The sequence below is a fragment of the Echinops telfairi genome, unplaced genomic scaffold (genome assembly GCF_000313985.2).
Source record: "Echinops telfairi isolate 266 unplaced genomic scaffold, ASM31398v2 ScPeMD7_1;HRSCAF=3_1, whole genome shotgun sequence".
NCBI lineage: Eukaryota > Metazoa > Chordata > Mammalia > Afrosoricida > Tenrecidae > Echinops > Echinops telfairi.
In genome coordinates, this window is record NW_022103897.1 from 5,530,920 (window position 1) to 5,538,200 (window position 7,281).

The following is a 7,281-nucleotide window of genomic DNA, read 5'->3' on the forward strand; positions in this document are numbered from 1 at the left end:
GAAGTCCTGAGCTGACACTTAAGTATTTTGTTGCTCTACTTGACAAAAAGCCATAGGGGGTTCCATGTGAGGGGAAGAGGTGCCAGCGAGAGAAAGATCAGCTCAGCCAAACAATGTCCTAGCCAAGGCCAGCTCCCCGATGATCTATCGTTAAATGAACCCACATGAGTGAGTAAAATAGCTGTTGTTCAAGATACTTCATGGGCTAAATATTGTCTCTTAGCCCTGTTCTGGTGTTTGGAAATAGTATTTTTATTGTTGTTGGATTAATGAAGTCTTACCAGAAGAGGGTAGGTCATATATCTAATTATTTACACAGACACACAGACACACACACACACGCATTAGACATCTACAAGTCAAGAACTTCAAGGATTGCCAGTTATTAGAAGCTGAACTAGACAAAGACGCATACTTCCCTCTAGTCTGAATTTGGACTGCAAATTAAGAAAATTAAGTATTGTTCTTCGAAACCATCCACTATGATTTTGTGTGTGTGTTATTATTGTTATGGCAGTCCTGGGTAACTAAGCCAGGCACTGGTAATGGAGCAGAAGAGTCAGGACTAAAGACCACACAACGGCTTTGCAACATAGAGTGAGGAGGGTAGGCACAGAACCACATGTGGGTTGGTTTACATCCTCACTTTGCCACTTTTGACTTTTGAAGTCTGTAGCTTTGGATGTATCATTTAATCTTTCTGAGCCTTGGTCTTCTGATCTATGAGCAAAATATTCCTACTCTCACAGGATAGTTTGGGAATGAAATGAAATGAACTCCATTTGGGGCACATATGAAATGCACAGCAAACATTACTTACATTCCATTTCCTCCCTACAGTTCTCCCACCCCATGAAGGGATAAAAGTCATGTTCAGTGCCGTGGCCCTTGAGGGTAGCCTACTACCCTCTGCTAAAGGCAATTTATCCGTAGGCTAGTTTTATGACCTGCGTATTTGATAATCATTCTGCTTTGATTAAAAAAAGGAAAACAATTAAGAGGTGTGTGTGTGTGTGGGGAAAGAAACAACTGAGTGCTTTTCTTTCTTTCTTTTTTTTTTTTACAGTTTTATCAGTTTATTGGCATACAATCCACGTATCATACAATTCAATAGCTCAGTCATATCAAGGACAGTTGTACATCATTACCATAATAAATTTTGGAACATGTTTTTATATGGTTAAATTGCTTTTAAAATGAGTTGCTTTTTTGTTGTTTCTTTGTTTAGTTTTGTTTTTTAAGGTAGGTTTTGGGACCACTGACGATTTGTGTTATGTCCCAAACTGTGTGTGAGTAGTCCTGCTTCTCTGAGAAGCACCATTGCTTATGAATCTTCAAGAAGCGCTGCCGTCACATATTCAGATTATTTTAGGGCAGGCGGAATGTACTTTATTTCAGCTCCATTGTCACCAAAAGATCATGGCTATCTACATCTTTAGGAAGTGTTCTTAGACAAAATGACACCTTTCAAGGGAAACGAGAGGAGCTGATATGAAGGGTTCAAATAGAAAGTAAATATGAAAATGATGATGGCAACATGTGTACAAACCTGGTTCAATTGATGTGTGGCCTGTTATAAGAGCTGTAAGAGCCCCAATAAAGTGATTTAAAAACAAACAAACAACAAACAAAGCGACACATTTCAAGGCAGAACTGACTAGAGTTTGGTGCTTAGTGAGCCCCTGCCTTAGTCTCAGAGGGGTTTGTAGGGCCCTGGAAAGAAAGAAGGCCCATGTTAGTATGAAAAACACAAGGTCACGCTCCTGCAAAACTTTAATGGCAGAACTTTAATTAGAAACATAATCAAGATGCTCTCTCAGATTACATTTGTAGAAATTCTATTTTCAATTGTGCTTTTATTGTTTCCATTTTATTTTAAGGGACAAACAAAAGTCTCAGCTTGCCAAACGATTTTACACTTTCCTTTGCCATATACCTGCCCTCATGTTAACCCACATAATTTTCAAAAATACATTTTTAATGAGAAATTTAGTTCCTTGAAATTTGTCTTGAACATATTTTACCCTTCAAACCTCTTAAAGGGTTCTGGAATTTCCATAGTCTAGTGGCAAGAGCCTGGCAAAGGAATCTCGCTCAGTTTAGTAATTATCTCGCGTTAGTCTAGCTCAAAGTTGTTTTTCTCCTAATGGCTTAGGAGAGCAGTTTGCATGCTTTTATTCTAGTAATAAAAGTTCCAACAGGGAGGGTGGGTGCATGCCCATGCAATGTTTACCTTATTAAAATGGCCATACCCGAAGCCTTTGCAGAGAAGATTTTTACAAGGAATAAGGGCTGGCAACTTGGAGGGAACATGCGACAACAGGGGAACCAAAGTGAAGACCCAAGACCTTTCTCTCTCTGAATTAGGTCCCATGATTATAGCTTTTTGTCACCCATTCGTTTCTGGGAGGTACAAACAGTGAATGCTCTTGATCGCTAACTGAAACGTTGGAGGTTGAAGCCCATCCAAGAGGTCCTTCAGAAGAGAGGTCTAGGGATCTATTTCCTAACACTCAATGATTGATTATAGATGTCATGGGCTTCTATTAGTTGGAATTGACTTGATGGCAACTGGTTTGGGTTGTGAATTCCCTTCTTGATGTGTTTCTAGTGTAGCTGCCTCTGCCTCTACACTTCATAGTGCAGCATGTGCAATAGAATAATTTCTCAGCTATCTGTGATGAAGGACTAGTTTTTCTTTTTTTCCTTCATAATTCACTGTGGACTGGGACTTGTGGACAATATAATAAAAATTCATTATACAGGGGAGAATCCGGGAAAAACAAAGACGTACAGTAAAAAAAAGGAGGTGTCTGACCTCCTCTGACTTTACAAGGCAGAAGAATTAAACTCAACATCAGCCCCAAGCCCAAATCTTTGAGGTTCAGAGTATCAGAGTAAACCGCTCTGTGGTGGAAGAAGTATGATCTGAGTGCTCTATAGAGGCAAAGACGGTGAGGCTTCGTCTCAGATACTTGGGTCATCCTGTCAGGAGACACCAGCCCTAGGAGAAGGACATCATGCTTGGTGAAGTAGAAGGGCAGGGAAAAAACAGGAAGCCACCCGGGAGGTGGATATTACTGTGTCTACGACAATGGGCTCAAATATAAGAACAATTGTGAGTATGGTACAGGACTAGTTAGTGGTGTTTCATTCTGCTGTGCATAAGGTTGCTATGGGTTGGAACTGACTATTTGGCACCTAACAACAACAGTATGACTGTTTTCAAACAACATCAGAAATCTATAAGCTTGGACAATGCATATGGCTTTATAGCTTTATACTACTGCGAAACCTAATGAGTAAAATATAAAAATATTTATCCACCTAAAACCCTTTTAAATGACTATTCACAGTGGTATCATTTAAACTATCAAATTGTAGACAGAAGATTTTACTAATTAAGGTTTTGCTTGAACTTGGCAGGGTTAGGATTGTCAGTGGGTTGGCAGTTAATCCTTAGTCACATCTCTTGACCTGATCTAACACAATGTAATCACAGCCAATCAGTTGTGAGACTTTACAATGAGATAAAGTTAGGGTGGAATGCAACACCCTACTCAGGTCACAACTCTGATTCAATGAATTACCTTAGGGGTATGGTCTGTAACTAGTATATTTAGATGTTGTGGGATGTTTGTTGTCCTATTTCTGGGTCTGGATCACCTGTATCTGGTTCACTGACCTTGTGATTTAGACTTCCGCCTGTCATATTGCTTGTAGATCCTGGGAATTGTCATCAAGCTGTCAATTGACCTTCTGACTTCTGATTCATCATTGTCTGCAGCCATCGGCCTGTCATCCACCTGCTGATCATCAGCCTCTGTAACTCTGAGAGTCAGAAGAAATCATCATAGCATCTGACCCATGGACTTAGAACTTGCCTCAATTTAGACTTGTCCACTTCCACATCTATGTGAGCCATTTTATTGATATAAATTTCTCTTTATATACATACAGATATATGCCTTTTATATGAAATAAGATATTGATTTTGCTTCTTTAGAGAACTCAGCCCAGGATAATTTGATGTGGTAAATTCATAAAATAAATATATAATATCTGCTAAAATATAGACATGAAATACTGATACATATTAAATATTAAATAACTTTGAAAACAGATAAAGTTACAAAAGCCAGATATTGTGTGGTTTTATTTGTAAGAACTATCCAGAATAGAATATTCCAATTGGTAGTTCAGGATTTTAAAAACGTGGGAGCCAGAGATTGATGGCCACTCAACTGGATCTTTTAAATGGACACATTGTCTGGTATGTGAATTACACCTCAACATATAAACTCACTGTCATATTTCTAGAGAAATGGTGAAGTAGGCAGTCACACTACACAGACTCTTTAACACAAAGAGATAAGAGACCAAACATCATAGATACAAGTGATAATCCGGGAACTCTGAGCTTCAGAGGAAAGGATAGAAAAGAGAATTGGATACTGACTGGGAGAAGAAGCTGGAAAAAAACCAGCAAGAGGAGGATGATAATGGGTTAATTGTCAGCTAGTCTGACACAGCATGGGTATCTTGACTTTGCAAGCAGAATTCCATCCAGACAGTGACCTGGCACACAAACTGAACTTGCCCTTGACTGTGATATATGAACAGATGACAATGCATACATTTACTTTCTCTATTAAACCTACTAAGAGACAGGTAGGTGGTGAATGACCAAGGTCTCAACAATATACAATCAGCAACTAAATATAAATACAAGAAACCACAATGTCTTATAGCCAAAAGACAATTTTAGCTCACATGAAGGAACAAGGGCATAGTGGCTCAAACAAGTGACCAATATAGAGACTCAGAACGAAATACTGCCCAGTCCTGAGCCGTCTTTACAATGATTTCTATGTTTGAGACTATTGTTACAGCCATGGTATTAGTCCATCTTGCAGAAGGTCTTCTTCTTTGTTCGCTGCCCCTAACAGGCAGAGTCTTTGATGGTTATTAAGGGTAGAAAGAGAAGTCATGGGCTAGAGATAGACAAACATTAAGTTGGGACAAGGGGAAGGCAATATACTATAGGAAGGAGGTTAGGAAAATATGATGGAGTCAGGGGAAGACACTGGGAGTTTTGTAAGCATTAAAGGCAATAGAGGTAAATATTGTTATATACACAAGCCTCCAATAATGGCCATCAGTAGGTAGATTTCTGGATTGACATACAGGATGAACAGATGTGGGGCTAAAGGTGTGAGTAAGCTCACAACTTTACATAGAGTTGACAAAGGGTATTTGGATGTGTATATTTATTTGCCTTAACAACAAATGAAATACATGCGGTAGGTACAGCATACAGGAGGCAAAGTTAGAAAAACCTTTTAGACATAACCAAACACTGCGAGCATAAATCATCAGAACTGGAGGATCATGACCATAGATTTTTGGTGGTGGCGGGGCACAAAGGTAGTATATTTCACCAAGATGATGTTCTACATCATAGTTAAAACTCATGAGTAACCACTTAAGGTGCAACTGCTGTAGAGTTGTAGATTGAAATAGAATACGTACCTGACAAATATCACTCTCCAAAACCCTGAGATGAAGTCATCTACATAATGTCCAGCTAATGATACCAACTACCCTGAACAGGATCATAGTAAATGGAGTGGGAGGAAAATGTGGTGCAGATCTCAAACTCATAAAACTGACCAAGCTACTGGTTGGTTAGAGACTGTTAGATTCCCCCAAACTGTAGCCCATTGTCACCCTTCAACTTTGGAACTGAAAGCACCCCTGTGGTAGAATAATTAAACATTTCAGATCAAAAGGGCAACTCTCATTCACAGACAGAATTCAGCGTATTAGGAAAGAAGGAGGAATTAAACCAGGAAACATAAGTAGGAGGTGGGGTAAGTAATGATGCATGGAAAGGGTTGCAATGGACGAGTTAAAACAAAACTCCTCTCAATAATGGGGACATCACAGTGAGAAATGAAAAGTTGAGAATAGTTGCTAAAACCAGAACTCCAAGTACAAATGTCCAGTTACAAATGCCAAATCTGAAAAATAAAAGATATTGTTTATAACTCCCAGCCTCTTGGTTGGTGAAAGACAAGGGTTTCTATTCCCATAAAGAGTTACAGCCTGGGAAACCCACAAGGACAGGTCTACCCTGTTCCAAAGGTCTGCTATGAGTCAGAATTGATTCAATGAAAGTGAGCTTTTTTTTAAATTTTATTTTTTTTAAGAACAAAGAGCCATTAAAACAAAAGACACATTGCCATTGAGTGAATTCTGACTCAGAGATTCTGTAGGATAGAGCAGTACAGCTTCATGTAGTTTAAAAGTCTGTAATCGGCATGGAAACACACTGTCATACCTCTCTTTCATAGACTGGCTGGTAGGCTCGAACTGATGACTTTTGGTTAGCTGCAGTCCAATGCTTAACCAAGACTCCTCTGAAACCTCAATAAAGGTTCATCTCTATTCTTATCAACTCTGAAATTGTCCCCTGATCCTTATCCCCTTTCATTTTGGAACAAGAACTAATTGCTCCTCCCTGGCCCTGTTTTGCATTACCCTCGCTTCTTTTATCATGTACATCACATTTTATTAGAGTTGTTTCCACTTACTGAACTATAGCCTGCCTGAGGGTGAAGGCAATAGCTTTTGTTAGTATTTCTGCAATATGAGAATTACTTCACAGTTGAGCTCAATACAACTTTTCTCTATGAATGAAAGACATCTTACAGGTGCTGTTTTAAAAATGCAATGCTAATGGATTCCCCCCAGAATCTGTCCTTTCCCTTGGTCTTCTGGGACCCTGAAATTAGATGCTCCAAGTGGCTCCTAAGAGGAACAGTAGTCAGGGTATAGTGAGAGAGCATTTGGGACTGACCCTAAAATATTAAAGACACAGGAAAATATGAAACTCACGAAAATTGTACTAAATTTTCTAAAATTCTGACCTATTATCTAGTAAATGTTTTGGAAACTACTTTTCTTTGGAAACAATAATACTAAAAACAGTATGAACATGGAGCCAGACTTCTAGGTTGATGATTTAGGGCAACTGGGAAGATGTATGTTTTGGAAGAGGAGATTTCATTTGATCAAAGGCCACTTCACCACCTCCTTGTTGCTCCTGGAACCCACTGGTGAATGCTTTATGGCAGGCTCAGAGGTTAGCTATATGCAAAATGTGTAGAAGAGTTCTTGGATGGATAACATTTTAAACTCTATTTTTTGTTTGTTTATCAAAAGACTTTTTAAAAATCATTTTATTAGGGGCTCATACAACTCTTATCACAATCCATA